The sequence below is a fragment of the Chaetodon auriga genome, chromosome 7, assembly GCF_051107435.1.
Source record: "Chaetodon auriga isolate fChaAug3 chromosome 7, fChaAug3.hap1, whole genome shotgun sequence".
Lineage (NCBI taxonomy): Eukaryota > Metazoa > Chordata > Actinopteri > Chaetodontiformes > Chaetodontidae > Chaetodon > Chaetodon auriga.
The window spans coordinates 3033554-3057506 of record NC_135080.1 but is presented as its reverse complement, the minus strand read 5'-3'; the positions used below and the strand labels follow the sequence as shown (position 1 = coordinate 3057506).

At 44.4% G+C, this 23953-nt stretch overlaps 1 protein-coding gene across 2 annotated transcripts in view; it reads left to right on the top strand.

Moving 5' to 3' along the window:
• Nucleotides 1-3503: 3503 nt before the first annotated feature.
• Nucleotides 3504-23953, top strand: part of gpr4 (G protein-coupled receptor 4) — a 35137-nt gene continuing 14687 nt past the window's right edge. Inside the window, exon 1 of one of the 2 annotated variants that reach the window (XM_076734195.1) lies at nucleotides 3504-3688. The gene's annotated coding sequence lies outside the window, so the exon portion shown is untranslated. Of the gene's footprint in view, nucleotides 3696-23953 lie in introns of both variants that reach the window. The other variant, XM_076734197.1, reaches the window with a different exon arrangement.

Below are 23953 nucleotides of genomic sequence, written 5' to 3'. Positions count from 1 at the left end.
TTATTTGGGAGAATTCAGCCTCGCTGCATGAGAGCAGGGAAAAAACAGAAAGAGAACAGGATGAAAAGTCAGAAAGAGGGAGTGGAGGAGAGGAAGAGCTCAGGAAGAAGGTCAAGAATGCAGATTGTGTCTAACAGTCTATTCTCCGCACCACCAGGGTGTCTGAGCTGCTGCCGACGGCCCGTTGAGCAACGTGTTGATGTATGGGGTGTTGCTGAAAAACAGCGGTTTGTCTGATAGTCGGCCTGCAGAGCGGAAAAAACACGCATGAGAACCACTTCATGTGCAGTATGTTTCCATTGCCTGCTGTTAAAAAACACATTAGAGTAACAGAGCACTCGTCCCCCAGAGTAACTGCTCCGTCCAGCTGTAAAAATGGATGCAGGTGCAGACACATTTGCGATGTTTAACCTTTGAGCGTTGGATCTATACTGTGGTTGTTTTGATTGTCAACGGAAAATCACTCACAAGCACCCAGAAAAACCTCAACGTAACATGTTTCAACGCGATGTAATAAGTCAGTCGAGGCAGCAGCTCATCCCTAATGACTTCCAGGAGGTCAGACCTCCTTGAACTTGAGCAGTGTGAACCTAAACAAACTAAAGGCAAAAATACAACCAAGTAAACTTCTCCAGTAAACTGTTTGCACCGACACAGCTTCACACAGTGTCACAGAGACCTGCACTGACCAGCGTGGTCTGAGTTAAACGAGCAGAGTCTGCAGATAAGCTCTGTCACACTGTGCTTAAATACGGTGGCACCTTGAGCTGAATACTAACATCCTCGCAGCAGCAGTGCTAACAAGCAGATGCTAAACAGGTATAATGTTTATCTCGTTTACCATCTTCACTGTGTGCATGCTAGCATTTACAGATGACTGCTAAACACAAAGTACAGCGGAGGGTGATGGGAATGTAGTCTGTTTTGCAGGTATTTGCAGGGTTTAGTTCAGTAATTGGACCACATTTTATGACAATCGCTCCAAAAGTTATTGAGTCATCAGCCTGGACCAAACTGGTGGACGGGCGGAGCGGCCAAAACAGGTTGAAATTGGAGCGTGAACAACCTACACACCTTGTAGTGTGGTAGTTATGGGCTGCAGATGACTATGAGTATCATTCCAGGCCTCACACACAGTCTACCTGGTTTTCCTGAAAAAAATGCTGTGTAGCCCAGCAATGAAGGTGAAGCTGCGTCTTTCATCTCTGCGTGAGACACCGTCTGTCTCGACAGAGCTGGCTCAGGGCGATGGGTGTGGACACGTACATGTGGACAGGGCTACTCAGGATGTGATTTCACTTTTGTTCATGGTCCAGTTCTGTCGTAATGTGTCGCAAACTGCCCTCTGAGGAGTCTAATAAAGGTCTGACGGTGAGTTTTTGAGGATCTCCCTATTTGGTTTCTACTAATTTGGTACAGTAGTGTCTAAATACAGTATGTTTTGGGTCTAATACAGCATTACTTGTGGTGTGTAGTTACAGCATAATTTAGCTGTTTTGCGGTTTGTTTGCTGTCTAATTAAGGACAAATTTCTGATGTCAGATGGTAGTGATGATGATGATGATGATGATGATGATGATGATGATGATGATGATGATGACGATGATGATGATGATGATGACGATGATGATGATGATGATGATGATGATGATGATGATGATGATGCTACTCCAAGCAGGTTTTCCAGGTTTGGGTGAGTCAATCTTGCGCTGAGCTCAGCAGCAGGTTGTTGCTTTGCAGCATGTCGGAGGCTGTCAGGTCCATCAGCTGGTTCCCTTTGTTTACCTTTCATGTCCTGAGAGCTCTTGCCAAATCCCTGAAGGAGGTTTGAGCACGAACATGCAGCACTACTTCTTTCCAGTTGCCACAGTTGCTGGTAGTTGGCACTCCTTCACAGATTCTCCTTCTGAATGCGCTTTTAGCGTCTTAGCTGTTAGCTTGCTCAGCACTAAACCTGCCCTCAGAACACCGTCTCTGTCAGAATGCGGTCTGTGAAAGCTGCTTGTCGGACGTCCAAACTCCACCAAACGGCTTCATCGAACTGTCAAACCTCACAGCTCATCCAGTTTAGGATGTTTGTAGCTGTAGTGACTCTCAACACGAGTCCTTTTCATCACTTTCAGCGCGTCCCAACAAACTAATTTAAGCACTCTGGTTTGCTTTTAACGACAGAAAATATTCCCCATCTACTTACATTTTGTCCATTTACCAGACAGACAACGCAGCAGCAGGAGTGAAGCTCCCCGCAGCCCGGCCCTGCAGCTTTCTCATCGGGTGATCACACATGGAACTCATTGGGACAAAAGCAAAAATGCATGTAAATCGCTTCTCCACAGTAACAACACCATCATCTCCCACCTCTAACTCCACATGAGCCAGGGAGTGGTCTATCACCAGAGAGCTTCATGCTTAGGACACACATGTTCAACCACTGATCCACGTTGTCTTTCAGCGTGAACTGCTGCAGCTGATATATTAACATGAAATAAACATTTATTGAACTATAAATGATAGCTGTTAGCATTTTTACTAGTCTATGAATTTGTTATGCTAATCACTAATCCTTCCAGCGCATACACATATCCAAGCCTTAGGGTTAGGAGAACTCAAACTCACAGCATTATCTTGGACCAAACAGATGTTTACAGTGTACGAGTGTGAGATATCGTCACCATAACAGTCCCTTTGCGTTACAGCTGCACGTGCAAAGCATTAACGTCTGCAGCATTGTTCATCCGTCATCTGGCGTTAACCCAAGACGCTTCAGCTCTGCAACATTTGCTCATGATGCTCTCTGCAATAGCTCAGAACGCTCTCTGCTGCCTTTTCATCGTGCACGTGCACACTAGTAGTGCATGCGCACACACACACTCCATTCAGCCAAAAACAGGAAAACTTCAAACTGTGTCGTCTCTTGTCAGGTTTTAATTAGGATGCTGAGTTGAATGTTGAAAGCTATAAAACTTTGACATACAAAGACAATATGTCCAACATTTATCTCAACAGTTTCGCTGATTTTTACAAATATATGTTAATTCTGAACATGTTTCAAACAAGCTTCACTGATTAAGGACATCACCTCATGGATCACTTCATGATTCTGCTTAATTTACATTTCAGTTCAACTTTCTGGAATCAGGTTTGTGCTTCATGTTCATGAGAGAGAGACCCTGCATTACATGATGATGTCTGCCCAAACCCCCCCCCCCCTCCTCTCTCTCTCTCTCTCTCTCCTCTCTCTCTCTCTCTCTCCTCTCCCCCCCTCTCTCTCTCTCCCTCTCTCTCTCTCTCCCTCTCTCTCCCCGTCTCTCTCTCTCTCCTCTCCCTCTCTCTCTCTCTCTCTCTCTCTCTCTCTCTCTGTCTCTCTCTCTCTCTCTCTCCGTCTCTCTCTCTCCTTTCTCTCTCTCTCTCTCTCTCTCTCCTCTCTCTCTCTCTCTCTCCGTCTCTCTCTCTCCTCTCTCTCTCTCTCTCTCTCTCTCTCTCTCTCTCTCTCTCTCTCTCTCAGTCTGCCGGCTGATGCCGCACTGTTCACACTGCTTTGCGCTCCAGGCTCTTTATCGTGACCACCGACTGTTACTGAACGTTTTTCGCGGAGGTGAAATGAAACCAAGTGCCTGAGTGAACTGTCTCTTCGTGGATACGCGCAGTTTTGGGAGGCGACAGCTGAAATTCGGGATCCTGAATGTGAGTACAGCGTTGTGCTTTGACTCTTCACTCGTTTCTTCGCAGCAGAGGGAGAAGTGTAAGAGAAACTGTCACCTGCTGCAGAGATTAAATTCAGCGCTGTACGCTGGAGGATGAATGCGTACATTCAGTGCTTATTGGTCACCTGCAACATGTACTTTATGAGTGTATACTGGAAAAACACAGTACAGTATACAGTAACAGAAATGTGATTCACTATAACTATTTTTACAATTATCTATCTATCTATCTATCTATCTAGTGTGTTTTCTGTAGTTTTTCAGTAGTTTTTGGGGATTATTGCTGGGAGTTGGACATTAGGTCAGTATGTCAGCGTATTCACATCCCATAACATTCAGCCACACATTGCTTCATGTTTATGATCTGGATTAAATTCTCCACAGTAAGTGAGCGTAATGTTCTTACTGTACATACTAAACTGTCAAAGGGGTTTATGACATCAAAGGAAGTAAAAATTAAGTCACAACATGCTGCACATAAGCGCCGTCGCTGCTCTTTCCCCTGACTTTGAACTCAGTTTGGATTCCACATCTGACATCACTTCTACTCTTCGCACAGCAGACTGCTTTTTGCTCTTAACCTCTGCAGAAACCAAGTCAAATTGCATTAGTAAATGGAAAACGGGATGAGCTGGAGGCACTGATGTTACAGTACGGGAGGTGCTCGTGTCCCTGCCACAGCTGCAGGGGTTTTGACTGCAGACAATTAATAAATCATGAGACAGAACATCTAAATCAGCCACATGTGTCACTGAACCTCTCTGACTTGCTGCAGGGACCAGAAATTGTTCTTTTAGATAATATCTGGAGCTGCTGTGCTGCTATAAAAAAAAACCCTTTAGTACATAATTTATCAAGAAGAGGTGTTCTACATTGAATCTTGAAGTTAAAGGAGATCGCTCGTGACAGTTTTAGCTGACTTAGTATCTACTTCTAGTTGAAATTTTGCCATTTCAGCATTCTGGAAAACGGTGTGTAGATCTTAGATCTTTACCTCTGCCAGTGAAGTATGAGGGAGGTTCAGTTTCAAGCCTCAGCCTGTCTGCCTGTCAGCGGCGTAGCTCAAAAACAAACAGACATGGCTGAGAAATTGGTTGATGAGAATGTGATGGTGATCCAGGCTTGCAAGCGGATCAAGCGTTTCAAGCTGGGCACCTTCTGTCCCGTAGCTTCACCTTTAACTGTTTTGTTTCGTGTCACGGCTGTAAATGCACCAGTCCCCGGGCTGGCACAGACACTCTGAATGAAAAGATATGGATGTGAGAGCACAGCAAAGTAAAGTTTATGGAGTGACGTGTCTTTGAAGGATTATTTCCTGGCGAGAGTCTTCAGTTTCTTAATGTCTGGAGGAAACAGAGGGAGACTAAACGCAGCACGGATATGGACCCACACAACTTAAAGGAGGATAAATGGAGTTTGACCAAATCAAATTATGGAATCATGTTTACTGTCATGGGTTATCTCACCCTATGGAAATTGGTTTTGATGCTGCACAAGAATGAATGGCAGCCACTTGAAACAGCTTAGGAACAACATTCAGTTCAGTTCTTATCATGAACCGACGATTCAGTGGGGTAAAAAGTCTCTTGTTTTGATGCATAAAGAAATAATTAAGTGTGTTATATTGAGGGTAAACAGTGGAGCAGATGAGCCACCTCGGGCCAGGAGAGAGACAGAGCGACTCCGGGAAAGCATCATGCTTCATTGAGCTGCAGGGAAGTGCTTCAGCAGACCTTAATGGTCTTTTTAGTAAACGGTCGGCACAATGAATCCGCTGTTCCTCCTACAGAATTCCTGCTTTCAACTCCGACAGTTGTGATATTAAAATGAGTGGAATCTCCTTTTCTTCTGTGTATGTCTGCTCTCTTTCTTCTCTTGCTCTCTTTCAGTCCTCTGTGAAGTCAGTTTGTCCTCTTTCTTCCTTTTATTTCATCATTCTCTGTCTCTTTCTTCTCTCCCACTCCCTTGTTTTTGTGTTTACAAAGCTTTTAACTTGTTTCCAACCCAGTTATACAAATCAGCAACAACTGGCAGATGCAGAACGCAGAGTTTACATGTTACACTGAATTTCTTTGCGTTTTGTTTCACTGCATCATTGTTACATTAATTTTAAGTAAACCATCCTCTCCTCTTCCTCACCCCCCACCTCCTCATCCCATGTCCTGAACTATTTCTGACCCCTGGAAAGATAATCTGTGCTGTTTTAGCTCTGACCTTGAAGGCAGGAGGATGACTGTGGTTAGCTAAAGGCCCCAGCTTCACTTACCTACCAGTCCTTCATACCACTCCCCAACCATCACACACACACACACACATCACTTCCTCCTCCTCAACGCCTAACCCACATAGATATCTTTCTCCTCCCTCCTGGTTCTCGGTGTCCCTCAGAGGTCAGGCAGAGGTGTGAATGTGTTCACTTTTGGGCAAAGTTTGGGAGACAAACAGCTGAATTTTCATCACAGCTCACTGTCTCATCAGTCTCTCTGCAGAGCTGCATAATGATGTCCATGGAGCTCAGAGGAAGAATCCTAATGACTCTGGTGATCCTGCCACCAGCAGGTCAAAGTTTCCAGTTACTCTGTGAAATATGTCAAAATCTAATAGATGGATTAGAAAAATTGGATGCGGAAAGGAAAGTCAAGGACAGGAGAAAAGACCAGAAAGAGAAGACGAGTGACTGTGAAATTTAGAGGACAATAAAGTAGAGGAGCACAGGAGAAAGGAGAGGAAGAGGACAACAGGAGAGGAGGGCAGTAGGAGAAAGGCTGGGATGATGGATGAGGGAGCGGACAGGAGGATAAAAATGGAGCTTCAGAGGAGGGGGGAATGTGGAAGAGAGAGCGGGGATGGTGTAATTGCTCTCCAGAGGAGTTCTGATAAGCAGCACTTAAGAGCCTCTGTGGTTAAGTAATCACTGTGATTAAGGGCCAGAGCGGCTTCTGTGTTAGAGAACAACGTTAACAGCTAGCCTGACGGAGGATCGACACCCCGTGGCACTGCGTTATCACATTATACTATAACTCAACAAAACAGAACGCCGTTGCGTAATGTGGAAATCACAGATTGTAGTCATTTGTGAAATGTGAGTTTGATGTCATCTACTTTGGCATTTTGGATGTTGCGTCTAACGATTGAGGGTCAAATACCTGAATAATTGGTGCTACATACGTAAATGACGTATGTAGCACAGCAATGATCGGCTCCGTCCAGCCCGCCACAGCCTCCCATCCAGGCCGCGGAAATGTTAGCAAATTCAGAAAGTGTGTGTAACAGCTGCACGTTGACAGGATGCTAAAGTGGTTTTCTCTGCTTCCTGGGATCTTCCAAGAGTCTGTTTTACACTGATATAGGCTAAAAAAACAACGTTCACTTGTAAGAAAGTGAACATATTGAACAGTAACAGGCTAATAAATGTGTTCTTTGGGTTTTGAAGTGTGGCCCCCACAGTGTCTGCTTAGAAAAATGCTGTGTGTGTATGACAGAGGGTCAGATTTCAGTCGCAGCGATGCTGCGTTCACACATACAGAAACAAAGCAGAAGGCGCTCTCTGGTTGTGCTGAGCTCATAAATTACACTCTGCTGCAGTTGGACAGTTGTTTTCTACTGTGGCCTCTGTACACATGAGGAAGTTGTTCATTTCCTACTGCCGAGTACAGAAAAGCCATGTTTGCAGTCTTTTCTTCGCCTCGCTCCTGTGTCGATGTAACGGTTTTAATGCGATCCGCTGCTCCGCTGGTGGAGCAGAGCTTCTGTTTCTGTGGGAATCCAAATTAACACAACTGGCTCTTGCGTGGTTGTTGCATCACAGGGCTTTTGCATGAAGTTTAACCGCGTTCAACTTTCCCCTTTAGCGCCACTTGGCACGTTTTGAAGAGGTGGTTTTCTTCCCGGGTTTAGCTCCTGGCACAGGGCTGAGTTAGCTAATGGGAACACTAACATGAGCAGGGATGCACGGCTTTCCCTTCACTGAAATCTGATGACACAGCGCTGACACCTAGATCAAGGCTATATATAGCTGGTTATACTGGCTGTAGCAAAGCAATTCAGAAACCAAACAATAATGCAATCAGACAAAATGAGCTGCATCACTCAGTCTACTGTAACTGCACAGCAGTAATGTGTTGTCATGATGTGCTCCTGTAATTGATCTACCAGGGTGGTTAATAACGCTTACTTGGCAAGTTTTTCCCTCAAACTAAACTCACAGACACACACATTGAGGTGATGGATGAACAAACAGATTGTTTTTATCCCGGTCGCGATGAGAAAGCTCAGCTCGCAGGCTCACGGCTCACCTACTCGGATAATTGTTGCAGAGACGCTGAGAGGTGTCACGATTCTGGTCTGTTAATTAGAGGGATGACTCATCAGCGAGTGAAGGTGACAATGGTTTGAGTCACACACACCCATCCAACCGCACACACACGCGCACATCCAAAACAGTCCAGCGGTGAGGAGAGCTACGGGTTTAATTGGAGGTCTGTGAGCAGAGTGCTGTTTTCGTGCCGGTGTGTTTCATCGTGGGCGACTCTGCCTTTGTTTTCCCAGAGTTGAAGGCTCATTTGCATCAGCAGCAACGTCTCCTGCAAGCCTCTGCTCTGTTTGTTGTCATGGCCGTAAGACAATCGTTTGTCCACCATACGTCGGACACAGCGGTTGGACTTTGACTCTGAAACCTCTGTTCTGAAAGGAGACTTTAATAGTTAACTGACCCGACATCAGTGAGCTGACATCTCACTGCGCCATCACTTCATGAACTAATTCATGATAAGAAAATAATTAGCTGCTTCCAATTCATCTCACTGAAAGGGTCAAGAATTAAATCCTTAATTAGCATCAATACGTCATTAGATTTTCAGGTCTAAAGCTCGAATTAATGTCGGTAAGTATCAAGCTGTGTTTGTCAGACAGTTTCGTCATCTCAGAACTTCATGCAAAACTTTTTTTGTTTCATTTATTTTGAGATAAAACTCATTAAAGCATATTTTTAATTAATATATCCAACCATAATTAGTCTTTGTTGCTCTGATTGGCGCTCTCTTTGAGCTAACAGCTCAAGTTTAAAACACAGACTCTGTCATTAATGAGAGAAGTTAGTGGTGAACGTTGGAGCCTGGTGAAATTTATTTACTTCCACTGTTAAAAGTCATTTCTAACTTTGAATAAATGACAGAACTGAAGTCTGTTTTCACTGCAGGGATTTCAAACTGAGTCCAGTTTCAGAGGTGGTGCAGTTACAAACTCAAACAGTCTTTGTCTGCATTAAGTCACAGGGCCTGTGTTTTAAGGTTTGTCCACTCTGAAGACACTTTTCAAACAGCTTTGTTTTCAGGTGAGAAAAACGGCTGCTTAGCGTGGACAAAGAGCCGACATGGAGGTGATGAGAGTGGAATGCGGCCAGCTTTGGCCACATTCAGACACAAAGACGCAGGCCTCAACATCAACAGCACGGTGTTTTAACGCAGGCCTGTTTTCGGTATGAATGTCTGCTTTGTGTGGAGGTTTTCTACAGCGAACTGTTACCAGACTTGTTGTGGATCATGGTTAGTTGGTGCATTTCTTCAGATGAAAAAAGCCGTCCTGGTTCTCTCATAGCTTCAAGGCTCTCTCAGAACAATGCGGTGCGAGTCTCTCGCCGCGGAGCTCGTCTCTCTGTGCCGATGAAATGATACGGCTGACGGCCTGCAGGCTGAGAGGGACATTTAAACAAAAGAAGGAGACGCTGGGTGACCGAGATCACAAGTGTGTGTGAGACTCTCTCTGTCGCTGTCTGTGTGTTTGTGTAACTGCTGATAGTCTGACGCCGCGTCTAAATGCACCCAGGGCGTGATGAGGTCACTGCTGTCTGTCTGTAAACACTGTTAGCCCTGTTAGACACACACACACACGCACACACACACACACACACACACACACACACACACACACACACACACACTCAGATGTCTCCAGTGTGGAGACAGCAGCACCTGTGGCCAGCATTAAAGCAGTTTCAGAGGGTCGATAACCATCTCGAACCTCTATCTCTGTGCACTTTCCTCCTCTCTTTCCTTCTTCTATCCCTTTTTTCCCTCCCTCTCTCCTTATTTTCCTCGAGATCAATGACTTTCTCTTGTCCTTTAATTCTCTCCTGTCTTCTCTGCTGTGTTTCTCTCACATGATCTTTTTTCCACTTCTTCTTCTCTCTCATTTTCACTCTCTTGTCTCTCTCTCTCTCACTTTGCCTGGATCTAAAATTACCCTCTCCGTCCATTTGGCTCTCCCTCTTTTCCATCTATCACATTATCTCTCTATCTTTCCACCACTCTTATCTCTCTCACTTTCAGCCTCTTTCACTCGTCCTCTCTTTACTTTTGCTTGATCAATATTTTTCTTCTTGTTGCTCCTGCTCTTCTCTCAGTGTTTGGTTGTTCTTCCACTTGTGTTTAAAAGCCCTGAAGTTTACTTTGAGATCTTGCAGAAGATGTGAAGCCGTTGCCCGCTGGCCTAAAGCTTCAGATGGACTTTTTTCTGTAAAATCATTTTCTCGATTTCTTCTCTCCAGTTGCTGGTTTGAACCTGAGGCCTCGTTCAGCCGCTCTGCTTCAACACAACCCAGTGAAATGAGTGAAAGGGCTGACTTTTCCAGGCAGTGCTGTTGTCTGTCTGAACACAGACTTTCGCTGTGGTTGCATTGACCAAATGTACATATCTGCTGAAAAAGAGTCTCTCTTGTATGTATGAAGGCTTTGGATCAGAAAGGCTTTAGTACAAAATGAGATTAGTGGTCATTAAAAATGTGACTCTTGCTCTTAAACCTACATGCTGACATGAGAACAAAGAGTCTTATTATTTAAGCCACTGCAGTGATTTACATTCTGCTGTTTAACGGCTACAGTTCAGGAGGCAGAATGAGGATGATTAGCTTTATTGAGGAAGAGGTTAAAGATGCCCAGAGTGAGTCTCTCCCCACAGTCTCTCATCAGGGCTGCAGCTCCAGGCTGCTTTTATAACGGAGTATTAAATTAGATGGATTTCAGAAGCAAAGAAAGCTTGTTTTGCTTTTATTGTTGGTTTTACTCCAAAGGGATTTAAAAGAACTCAAGAGGCATAAAAGTCACAAACTTAAATTATGATGGACGTTTGGAGGAGCAGTGACACAAGGAAAATCTGTTGTGTTATGTGATATTTAAAGCAAACGGATTATTTTCGATCACTGCAAGAACAGTTCACGTAAAGTCTTGAAGGATTTATTCTGTTGTTGGTCGGCCATTCTGCCAGAGCTGCTCCTGGTCGGTACGTAGAAGGTCCTGTGGACATGAAGTAGCAGCGGGGAAAAAGATGGCGATAATGAAAAAGCGCATGCTCTTCAGCTTTAGCCGTCATTCCTCCAACATGGCAGCGCGTTCCTTCTTAACACACACTCCAAATAATGATTCATGTTCTGCATGGAAGTCTCACGGAGCCGGCTGTGATTTGCTGTATATTTTCCATCATAAAGGCAGTTGGCAGCTTCATGATTTAACCTCACGGCTCTTGACTGGCTGCCAGCTATTCTCTCAGCCAAGCTGACAGAGAAGCCTGTTTGTTTCTAATGAAGATGAAAATATACTCCACCATACTGAGAGGCATTTCACTCAACACAAGCCTTTTGTGTTTTGCAGAGAAGAGGGTTGAAGCACATTTTATTTTATGGCCAGGCTTTACTTTAGCGACCATGTGACTAACTGCATCAACAAGCTGCAAATAACTTGCATCATATTGTATTTGCTGGCTACACCATGTCTGGCATGTTCTACAACATGATACCTCGAGGCAAACGCGTGTACATCTATCACAAATAACATGATTCCATAACTTCAGCTCTGGCAGGAAAACATCTTTTATTTCTTTATATCCTGCACTTCTCTGAGATTACATTAAAGATAGTTTTTATTACCCAAAAGTGTTCTTAAACCATCATCTGTCCATTTCATTGACCTGAATCTCCGCCTTTTAACGTTGTACCAAATGATTTTATGAGCTGAGTTTATCACAGTTCACATTATTTATTTTGCACTGCTGTCTAGAAGATGTCAGGATCCATCTGCATTAAACAGAAGGATACAGTAATAACCTATTAATGCATCAGTTGTATTTAAAGTGTTTCATTGTCATGTCTCCTTCAATGCAGAGGCAGTGTAGGCTGAAATCATCATCGTGATGAAAAACAGCATATTTACCTGCAGGACCTAAACTGTGATGGCGAGAGAAAACAGACCACATGAGCGACAGTTTCAGAGCAGGATATGAACGTTAGCACTCAAGTTAACCAGATTCTGTTTGACTTTCATCACAGCTGCTCTCTCCTTTCAGCCTATTCATCCTTGTATCTTTCCTATATTTGGTCACATTATGCTTGCAAATGTTTATAATTTCCATGAATTTAACATCCTGGCAGGACAAACCTGGCGAAGCGGTTCATCTGCTTGTACAGTTACTGCTGGATTACAGCTTTGCATTCCAGTGTTGGAAGACATATCAGAATATTTGGATACAGCTGATGCTATAAAAGCCTTATCAGTCCTGTAAGACGTTTCTTGATTCATGCCAGATATTTGTAACCCACTCGAGATCAAAGAGGACAAAGACTTGTGCCCTCTGTGCCCTCGCGTCACTCACCACGACCAACCAGAATAGAACCAACCAATCAGATGAAAAGAGACAAAACAGGAAGTGGCACAGGAAGCAGCCGCATCCTGGCAGCAGACCCGTGCAGGCAAACCCATAATCATACACACATGTTTGTACTTGTAGACTAATGAACCATCGTTAGCATAAAACCTCCTCTAGCCCCCAAACTCACCGCACTATGTGACTTAACCCCGCTGAGCGTGGCCTGAACCTCAGACCTCAGACCCAGACGTTCTGCACACAACATTACTATTAATCAAAGTAAAACCTAAACGAATGAGTAAAACTCGTTAGCTTTCACACAATCACTACACCTCTTTTATCTCTCTTCCTTGTTGGATTAAATGCTTGAAGTGATGAGTTCATGTGCCGCCTCACACCTGTTGTTCCTGTGGGCTGAATGCCTCATTTAACTTTGCATTGTGCTGCTTTGTTTAATTTAGGTTTAATTTGAGGTTGAGTCATCTTTGTGTCATACGTATACGTGTTTTTTAATAACACTGTCATGAATTATTATTTGAGTGGCTCTTTTGTTTGAGTTTGTGTATAATTGTGTGTCTGAGTTTGTGAGTTGTGTGTGCGCATATTGTTGGGTGGCCATTCTAGTCAAATCCCATCTGTCAACGCATATAAGTCTCACACACTCACTCATCTAGACGCCCACACATACCCTCGACTCGACAGAAATTCAGACAATCATATGCATACTCCCTCTCTGACACACACACACACACACACACACACCCACACACAAACAAACACAGAGAGCTCCAGGGGGATTAGTCTGGCAGGCAGCGCCTCAGAAATGAGTGGAGGTTTTCTGCAGCCTGTCATTAAAACTGCTGACACCTCCACATCCAAACCTCCACCGAAATATCATTTGTCTGAGGTGCAGCGAGCGGCCGAGGGCTCGCCGTTCAAACCGCTGTCCCACCAACGCGGTGCACAATATTTCAGATGGACAGACATGCTTTTATCCTGAAAGTCAGGTGCAAGTAAAATTAAGATTTATGGGATGAAATGTTTCGGTCTGACAGAATCAGGAAATGATTTACACAATAACATAAAATGATTCAATGATTACACCTTGATACCATTTTATGAGTTGAATTTAAAAAATATTCAACTTGTCAGGGTCAATTAGGACTCAATGATCAGCTGTTTTAGATAACTGATAACAAAGAAAAAATGCCAGCCGCACACAGACCGCAGGATCACAACCAAACACAAAAACGGCCATAACAACATATGGTCAGAGTTTAGCGGTTGGAGATGGACTGTCTGGGGGAAATTGGCACAATCGTCTTTTGTTCTAGCTGTGGGAAAGAATTTCAAGCAAATTGAGTCTGAATTTGTCAATGTACAACGCAAATGCTTTATTTCATAGGCCAGAGAATGAAGGGACAAAAAAAATCCCTCTGGAAAAAACAACTTTTGCTCTGCTCTCCTCTGCCCCTTCAGTCTAAAAAGGCTGAGCATCGTGCATCATGTCCAGTGTTTTGGCTGCTGCAGAGAGGAAAGAAGTTAGTCATCCACACAAACACACACACACACACACACACACACACACACACACACACACACACACAAAGTGCCTCGTTCATTTCTTTCCCGACATACAGTAACAAGCTCTGGTGATCTGATCACAGCCAAATTAAGATTTGTCCAATAAAGCTCGATGCGGGAAATGTCACAGGAAAATGTGCCGCTTCTATTGAAGTCATTAATTCTCCCTGCAGGGCGTCGGGTCAAGTCTACGAGGGCTTTGAGACCCGGGCGGCTGCTCGGCCACCCAAGCATGAAATGAACAGCCAGGATTAACTACCTGCAGCCTTCGACTTCCCTCTCACGCCCTGGGCTGCTTTTGTCCTTCCTGTTGTGTTTCTTCGACTCACTTCTTTCCTTCCTGTACACTCTTGTCTTCACTTCTTTTCCTCCTTCATGCCGATGGCTGACCTCCATGTACCAGATGGCCGCAGTTTCAGACGGTGTCAAGTACAAACAAGCTGCATATATTAGAAAGCCTCTATGCTACGTCTTCTGTTTGGCTTTTTTAAGCCTTCATTATTGGCTGTGCAGAGATGACAAGAGCGAGAGAGATAGAACAGAGGACACTGTGTTTCATGGTTGGCGTCTTTCCCCTGAGCCCCACAGGCTGTCGAAGGCTCTTCTCCGTTTCTGTAACACTCAGCATATTCTGTGATCCAGCAAAACAGAAAGTAAACACAATTACTTCGTCGTATGTAATGACAGAGGTTTGTGAAGACAATCATGGTGAAAGACATACAATAAGAAGCCTAAATGGATGTGTGCAGAGGAGGAAGGAAGCCATTTGGTTTGGTTGGAATCACCAGAACTGTCCCACAATGCACTGCACGGACATGTGTAGACGTTTGTACAGTGTGCAGACCTCATCCACGCCTGTCAACAAAACCAACGGCGGCTCCAAAATACAAAATAGCTAGCTTAACTCGCTCGCTGATGTGCATTTTGTATAGTTGAACTTGTAGTTGAGTAGCTTTTTCTAAACGCATGTGTAATTTGTGCAGGATGGTTCTGCCTCTATAACCGCTGCCATTTAGAGCGCGACACCACCTGCTGATGTACATCACGAGTGTTATCCACTGGTGAAATCCAACGCTGAGCTATGGATCAACTGTTACGCTGGAGGCGTAAATGAAGACATCTTTGAGGTGAAAATTCTATGAAACCTGGGGGCTGAATGTCGGCCATCTTGAGTAAAAAACATCCCACTTTGTGCTGCGGCGGTTGTAGGTCATGTTGACAGAGTGTGTGTGTGTGTGTGTGTGTGTGTGTGTGTGTGTTTGTATATGAAAATGAAGGACCCACTTTGCCTAATAAGCCTGTATGCGTAGTAAAATCGAGACACTTGATTCTCTCCAAATCATCCTGACACACAGAACCGGCTCAGTGTCCTCTCCTTTAGTATGGGTTCAGTGATTTGCATCAGGTTCACTCTCTATTGATGGAGATGGATGGAGACCAAACTGCATCCTGTGGCCTGTTTGTAGCCTTCTTAACTGGTCTAAGACAAGACAAGTTTTACTCTGAACCAGTATGACTTTCACAGCGGTCCTTTTTAAAAAGGTCAAACTCTCAGAAATAAAGAGAGGAACCTGGAAAAGGAAAAGATGTTCTGGTTATGTAGATGGTTTCTAGCAAACTGTTGGCTGATTCATCAACAAAACAGCTACACAAAGGATCAAAGCTGCTATTGTGAGCAGCACAGCTTCGATGAATATCCTATGACTTCTCAGGCTCTCTTTGTTTCATTTTATGGCTCTGTGTTACTGTAAACAGGCTGCTTGTCAGCGGAGGGGCTGCGGATGAAAATGGAACTGGTTGATTGAGTTTAGGCGTCCTGGAGCCCAAAATAGAAACAGGAAGTGAGCCGTGAAAGAGGGGCTGCCTCAGAGTGGGTGCCGTACATTGCAGAGTGATGTGAGGTCTGCAGTGTTACCCAGTCTGACAATGCATCTTAAATTCCTGAAATATTTCTCTGAGTGATTCATGTGACAGGAAGGAAGAGCATTTTTAGGAACAGGACACGTATAAATCTGCAGAGTCAGGGAAAGTTTGGGAAATTCAAATCGGTGCTGAAGTTAGCTTCGTGAAAAAAGTTATGTTTCCATCGCTGTCATTCTTTTCAGCCATAAGTCAGCTGATCTACATTCATTTACTGCAGTCTGTTGGTTGATCTTGGCACTTTATAATGACATATTAACAACACGTTTAAACAACAAGGTGCAGCATCAGAAAGAAAAAACACCGTAAAAGACACAAAACACAGACACAGTAAATATTAGAAACAACTGAACGAGTGGTAGAGTTGTAGGGTTTCAGTAAACTTGGTGGCCCCGAGAAAACACATCAGTCACAAAACGGCCAAACAGGAAGTTTGTTCGTCCGTATTACGGAACTGAAGAGTGCTTGAAAGCCACAGAACAAGAGAGCGGATAGACAGTGATAAGGCCTCCCATGTCAGTGTTTTCAGCATCATTCCTGGAAAATATGTGAAAACTCAGAGACGGGTGATGGTGTTCACAGTGTTAAAATGAGGGACCCACTTTTTTCAGGTCTGATCTGGTTCCAGGAGCTGAAATTGTATTAAACCAGTATTTATTTAATGAGCCTCACTGGACTGGGGTCACTGCTTTATGTGTCAGACAACATCATGTTCGACTTAAACATCACAAATAAATACACAGATATACATTTACTGAAGTGTTATTTATCGCTAAGATGATAAATGATTAAAATATCAGTATATAACAATAAAACTGCATCAAAATGAGAACAAAATGTAAACATTAAATCGCAATTCAGTCACAAACAAGTGCAAAGAAACAGGTAAGCTGGTAAAAAATCAAACAGAAATGTAAATTCTTGTCAAATACACTTTATTTGTTATCTATATTTTAAAATCTTTTCCATCTTGTTTTCTCTTATTCGGTCTCTCTGTTAGTATTTTTTATGGTGTGCGTCTGTGCGTTAATGCTCAGATTTGACTGACGGTGGGATTTTTAATTGATCAATAGACAAAACCCTGTGTCTGTACACACACATGCAGGCACACACAGAGGTGGGACAGCCATGTGATGACAGCGTGGGTCCTCGGGCTTCAGTCTCATGACTCAGCTCGGCAGCTGATGATGGGCTGGAGGCTGTTATCATGCGGTCGCTCTCTCTTGTTGTTCCCTGCTGCTCTCAGCAGCACCGTCACCTTCTCCAACTTGTATTGTGGTGACAGACGTCGTGTTCGGGCTGTGCCATAACAGCAACACATCCTGTCCTGATTATTATTTTCACTCACACTGTAGTTGTGTGACACGTTCACTGACATGTGGCCTTAAATCTCTCATTGGTGAGCTGTTGTGGAAAAACTTACAGATGAAGAGAGCTTCTTTTGTTGTTCTTCACGGATTATTATCAGGACGAGCTGGGTGGTGACACGTATGTGGGATTGTTATTATCTCCTCTCAAACTTTAGAGACATCGCCTGTCAGTCCAACACCTGGGGCTCCCAGAGCAGAAAATTGGTGCATCATAGCCAAACATCACAGTAACACAACACCTTCAATGAGAAGGCACAAACACGAGCCTGGGATAAAAATATCAAGCAAATTACACCCAAAGCCATTCAGTCTGTTAAAACCCACAAAGAAAATCAATGACATACGTCTCCAAACATGCACGAGTGGGGAAAAGCTGCGGCCGAGTGTGTCTCCGTCTGTCCTCCACATGAAGGTTCATGACGATGCTCACTGAAGGGGACCCTGTACCTCCCTCCAGGAGCACTTACTCAGAGTTCAGTTACTCCACCTCTGTACACAGTGCACCTCTGTGTGATCCTCTAAGGATTTCATGACAGCATGACGAATGCTGGTTCACTGGACGATAGGTGGGGAGCAGACGGATGACAGGAGGAGGCCGAGCTCTGGCTGTGATGTGTTCCAGTCACCGTGCTGGGACCAGTACTGGTATATATGACGCAGTGTGCAGCGGCGTCCAGCTGAGCTTTACAAATATGACACAGGTGAGACTGTGTGACGGACACGTTCTGTCTCAGCTGATGACGTGCTCTGACTGCTGCACTCTGCAGATTCGCGCTCTGCAGGGACGTTGAAGTCAGATGCCATAGAAGTGCATTTGACTCCAAAGATGTTACAGAAACTGATTACCTTGTCGGAGACTGAGCCGTTCTAATAATATGGTCTGGTTGTTTGGTCCAGATATACCCAGTCATCTGCACTGTAATCTAATCTGAAGTCACTGTCTGTTGTGACTCACCTGTAAAAGGATTAGTCCTTTGATGGATCGTTGTAATAACTGTAGCCCTGGGCGGCAGCCGCGCTGCTGGTGACAACTGTCTGTCAGCACTTCCTGTAGCAGAGTGACAATTTAAACAAGGTGCTGCACCGATCATGGAAACTGTTATATCATCAGCACACTGTGTGATTAGCAAAATGTGTTGAAACTCCAGGGAACTTCATTTAAAGAAGGAAAGCAGGTGTTCCCTCCAACATGTGATCTCATTTTTAGAAAAGTCTCATTAACACAGCAAACAGAAAACTGGGGAAAATTTCACTGTCATCTGAGTGGAATAAATACAATGAAATGAGCTTTCTTAACCGTTTACCACCCAGTGTTGGCTGGCACTGCGTGGAGCTATCACAAACTGTGACAAGATTATCGAAATGAAGGGTAACATTTAATATATGCACCAAAAGATTGAGTTCAAAGACAGACAAGGATGGAGGAAATATAAAAGAACTGGAGAATTTCATAACAGGATGGCTCTGAAACTGATTCCTATCATCCTCAGCTGGACTGTAAAGCTAACATAGTGCTCTGCTGCGCTAGATTAAGTTATACCAGGAGGCTGCGACACAATTAATAAAAGTAGAATTAATAGCAGAGGTAAACAGTAAGTGGTGGAAGTGCTCGTGGACGACTTTCCCACATCGCTCTAAGACCGTTGTGTTGTGCTGTGTGGCTCACTGACACAGAACATCTGGTGCACCACATGCAGCAGAGCCATCATTATTTGTAGTTACACCTGTGCTTTTCCTGCTATGACTCGACAAAATACCTGTTGTGGCCCATTGAAACCAGCCTAAGCTACAGCAGACTATATTAAGGCTGTGGGACCATGCAAAGGGACACAGCTGCAGAAAGTTCAGCTCCTGCACAGCCTCAGATCTCCGACTCTGGAAAGGACCTTTGGTATTGTTCACATTCTGCGAGGACGCCAAGAAGGCCACGTTCTTGTTAGTATTAAAGTGTTTTAGAGCATTACTGAAGTTTTTACAGCTTTGCTTGGATCAATGTTTGCGGTGGCATCTCGTTGTGTTTTATTGGATCTTGTGAGAGCACAGTTCTTCTGTTCAGCTGTGGAGCATAACTGACATACGGATCACTCATTAGAAGCCTGACATGTCTCAATCCGATTTGTGAAATGTTTTGCAGCCGGTTGGGGACTGCAGCCGGTGGCGTCGTCAGCTCTGTAGCTGCCGTCCTGCCACGTCCGGCCGTTTGTGTCTGTGTAACACGAGCGCTGGTGTTACAGCCGCTGGCCTGCTTCCAGGTGACACAGCAGATATGTCTGAGCTCACCACAGTTGTTGTGTTTACGCTAGCACACCAGGCTGGCTAACGCTGTGACTATCGCAGGAATATCTTTTTTAGGCCTCAGGCAAGCTGCCGGTGAAGGGCAACAAACGACACGGCTGCAAACCCACGAAGAGACAGATCGGTTTGGGGATGCATGAAATCTTTGAACAGAGGCCACGGGGTGCAGATTGGTGCTGATGAGGTGTTAAAGTGTGTTTTTAGGCTCCTTTCAAATATTTTGCAGCCAAATTTAAACTGCTGACTTTCCCTTCGTAAGCTCTCCTCTCCTACACATCGAGTCATATATTTGTCATATAACTGGTTTCTCAGGATTCTTCACAAAAATAACACCTCTGAAACGAGCTGGAACTTACTTAGATAACGCTTGCAGCTAATCTTTAGTGACTGGAGTCATCTCTTTCATATTTACAGGTTTAAAGCTCAGGCAACAACAACAACAGCAGTCAATAAAATGCTCTGACAACTAAAAAAGGACAGAAATCTGCTCTCTGTGGCTGCCTCAGGCCGGTAATAAGCCTACCCGCCCGTCTGCCTACGCACCTGCCTACCTGTGTGCGCTCTGCCTGTGCACTCATGGTGCTCGTCCTCCAGCAGGAATCTGACAGTGCACATTCATGCGTTTTGAGGGAGAAGCTTTGGAGGGAGGCCTGAACCTGGGATTGGATTTTTCAGTTTCAAAATCCACCTTACTCACGCTGGTTTCTCCAACTTTACGAGCTCCAGCTTTAATGACGCCAGAACACAGTCACAGCTCCACATTTGAATGGTGTTATCGTTAAGGAACATCTTTACAAACCTCAGCTGTGGGTGTTTATCGGTGCGTTCATAATTTTTTTTGAGGAGCGCTCAGGGGAATTACAGTAAGAACTGTAGAAGCAGCGTAGACTCCCACAAGACCTGCAGGAGGAAAATAAAATACAAACAACAGACATTAACCATCTGGAGGCTGCTGTGCTTGAACGAACGCTCTCAAGCACGTCCTCTGTGTGTACCTTAAAAGATGACATTAAGATCCACAGGTGGGCCTGACCTTCACTGAACACTCATTGACTGGCTGACGCAACTGAATGCACACATAAAGTAGACAGTATTTCCCAGTTTAAGCACATGTACACTTCATTTCTTCATCTTTTGTGTGTCCTGTCACGTGATCTCAAAATGTCAAAGTGTTCCTTTAATCCTAAAACAGAAACTTAAGCCTCCAACAAGGAGTGAAGAAGTGACGACTGGACAAAATGTCTTCACTCTCCAAACAGAACTCAAATTGGCCCTCACAAAGATAGAAGCACAAGAGCCCACATAAACACACACACACACACACACACACACACACACACACACAAATAAATAAAAATAAAAAAACAGAGAGGGTAAATGCTCAGTTCACCGTCACCCAGCCACAGTGTCTGCACCTTCTGTAACGGGGTGATGAGTCAACTTTCTCTCAACAAACCTCCTCTCCTTGTTTCCTCTCTCATCCCCTTGTTTCCTCCCTCCTCTCCTTGTGTCCTCTCTCCTCTCCTCTGCTCTTCTTGTTTCCCCTCTCCTCTGCTTCCTTCCTTTCTCCTCTCCTCTGCTCTCCTTGTTTCCCCTCTCCTCTGCTTGTGTCCTCTCTCCTCTCCTCTGTTCTCCTTGTGTCCTCTCTTCTCTCCTTGCTGCCTCTGTCCTCTCCTCTGCTCTCCTCATTTCCTCTGTCCTCTCCTCTTGCTGTGTTTATTGTTGTGGGGCTCGGCAGGATGATGCTGGGGCTTTTCCCACCACACTTTTGGGAGCTGACACCGAGCCGTCCTCCCTGCTGTTTACAACTCATTATGACAGTCAGTGTCCTCTGGGACACATGTCTCAAACTCTGAGCCATGAGGACAGGACGCAGCCAAACTGACATTTCTGATGGCAATCGAGAGTGATTTACAATATGTCATCTTTAATTTTAAAACCTGATCTGAACAGTTTTAAAAAACTGAACACTGTGACCTTCATGGAGGTGGATTTTATCACAGGACTGCTGCATTAGACCAGTTTAAGATCAGGTTTAACCATGTGAACATGACAAACTGATTGTGCTCTATCATCAGCGTATGTGTTGCTGTAACAGCTGAGTATTCCCACAGAGATCATTTATATTTTATTTAATCTCATCTCTTATCTTTACTGCTGCATCCGTGTAGCCACAAGGGAAAGTCTCCTGTAAAGCTGTTAGACTGATGTTTTCTCCTCCATAAAGGTTGTCAGTAAAAGTGTAAAGCTGAGAGACCAGAGCTGTGTTTTAAGGTTGAAAACACACTGCAGTTAAGCACTCAGAAACCCATAAACACAGAAACGGGTCTGGTGGCATCAGGGAGGGACTGACAGTGTGGAAGTTAAATAAACAAGAAGAACAGATCTATCTGCTGGAGGGCCTGGTTCGTATGGATTTTTGGTCCTGTTTCCATGATGATGCACAGAGGATGGCCGGGCTTTTTCCCTGGTGAAGCTGCTTTTTTGTACTGCAAAAGGCTGTTTTGTACTTTGTAGAGTAATGCTGATGTATGTTGTGAGATGTTGATCTGTCTCTGCCTGAATATGTTTTACATTTACATCGTAGTTGCACAATCCTCCAGACGTTTGAGGCACCATCTCACATGCTTCAACAGAGGAATCGAACACCCTGACACATCTGTGATCAAGATTTTATTAGACTCATCTTAACGACGCAGCGTTGCAGCAAACCTGCAGCACTGCTCTTAGTGCACAGAGGCCTTTAGGACACCGGGCAGCACATCACAAGATGCAAAGTGTTGGCAAGTTGCATGTTTGAGAGTCACATATGTTTTAATTCGGGGAGAATCGCTCTCTCTCTCCTGCACGATCTCTATCTTCTTAGATGGAAACGTTGCTAGATGCAAGCTGAAACTTAACATCAATCATTTCTTATTTAATTGAGGTTAATTACTCCAGTAAAAATAGCAGCAGATAAACCTCTGAGCAACACTAGTTAGTGCTGACAGACACTGATCAGATTTCATTGGCCAGACTGTCACAGTCGGTAAGATATCCTGTTGCATTTGTATTAGATATGGACGGGACTGATTCCTGGTCTAACAGCACTCAGACGCATTGTTACGTTTGGCCCAGCAAAAGATCCATTCATGTGCATGATGTAAGAGACTAGAAATCTAAAAAGATGGTTTGGGCTGCAGTTACATATACATGTAGACGGGCTGTTTCTTCAGATGCTCACAAAAATGTGCACACAGCAAAGAGCAGTCCACTCAATGCTATTTTCATCAAGCACTATGAGCGTAAACAGCCACATTTCAAAGGATGAGCTACATTTGTGAGAAGTCGTGTCGGCCCACTAAACGTGATTTAAATCAGTAGGAAAGAATAACTCATCCGGTGTTTCTCGTTCTATGTGTACAGTACACGGTGCTGTTGTGGAAATGATTATCATCCAGCTTGAGCCATGATAAACACAGAACAAACGCTGAAGGGAATCAAACCGTCCGAGCTCTCAGTGAGAACTGTGGAGGCGGCTCCGTCCCTCTGTAGCTGTCGGTGGCTGGTTGCTGAAGCCAAGACCCACATCCAGCCCTTTCCTCCAGTCCGAACTGTCCCTGCTGTTCACTGCCAACATATCTATGGACAGCACATTATCTCCTCAAAGGCGAGTTTAATATCACTGCTGTGCCATTCGGATGACAGTCAATCAGTGCACCGCAGAACTGATTGCTCTGGTTTTACAAGCAAACGAATGAGTGATGAGACGTGAACATGTGCCTTTGATCTATGAAAATGAAACCCTGAATGTTCAAACATAGATGAGTGCACACTCAGAAATAAAGGCGCAGGAGAACACGTTTTCACGTTATTTTACTGTCACCGTCCACCACTAAACCATTAAATATGCCAGTTTTATGGAATAATGTGTCCGCTGTGGGTGCAGGTTGTGATCTAAGTGACGCACAGTCAAATGAACACAACGAACTGCAGCTCCCAGCCTGAAATTACAAATATATGACACTCGAACAGAACAAGCTCTGTATGAAACTCCTTTATGTTTAATCATGAGAAAACACTGAGGCCTGTGCACCTGAATTCGTGCTGTTGTCTCTGTGATTTTACTCACCACCACCATCATTATGTAAAAATAATACTGACTGCAGCCCGAAGGATCCTGGGTAGGATGGAGATGAGATGCTCTGGGAGCAGCCCTCACCCTCGGGGCTTTGTTTCTGTATGAAACTTTTCCTAATTTCATTAAATCCCTCCGGATGCGCAAATGTTCCTCCAGTAGTTCTTATTATTTTATTCTTCCTCAAGGGAAGCGTGCTTGTGACCAGAAGGTTGCCGGTTTGAGTCCCAAAGGGAACTGGTGAAATCGTGCTCCTCTTTGATCATTAATAACCACCACTAAACTGACATTTTCAACAATAGCATATGTCTTTCCTGCCCTCTGAGGAG